Source organism: Perissodus microlepis, chromosome 23 (genome assembly GCF_051167445.1).
Source record: "Perissodus microlepis isolate ML-2025 ecotype Zambia chromosome 23, ASM5116744v1, whole genome shotgun sequence".
NCBI lineage: Eukaryota > Metazoa > Chordata > Actinopteri > Cichliformes > Cichlidae > Perissodus > Perissodus microlepis.
This window is the reverse complement of record NC_140482.1, coordinates 30,049,223-30,049,732: the sequence shown is the minus strand read 5'-3', so window position 1 is coordinate 30,049,732 and position 510 is coordinate 30,049,223.

The following is a 510-nucleotide window of genomic DNA, read 5'->3' as shown; positions in this document are numbered from 1 at the left end:
CGCTGAAATGTGAATTAAATCTGCAACGAAAACATTTTCTTTTCTACTTCTTATGAAGGAAAAGTTACAGCAACCGAACTTAAAACACAATCAATACAGATTTCCTTAGCCATGCTATAAAAATCAATTTCCACGGTTTTGCACTTGCTCCAGGGTGTTTCAGCCACCCTCCTATTCCACCCCAAAATATTATTTGTAACCAGTTTTCCAAGCATGACAAGCATTATTGTTGATATAATGATCAGAAGTAACAGGAAAATACATCAGTATCCTTAAAACAAGCTAAAAGGCTCAACAGCCTTTACTGGACTTGGACTAATCATTCTTATCTGTGGCAGTTAACCCCTAAAGACCAACTCTCAGTCAGGACAAAGCCTGACTTCAGTTGGTTTCATAACACTGCTGGAGATTTATACAACAGCCACATATTTTAGATATGTTAAAAAGCAGTCTTCTGCTACATCTACACAAACTTTAAAGGCAACTAAAATAAAGCATGGGTTTCACTTT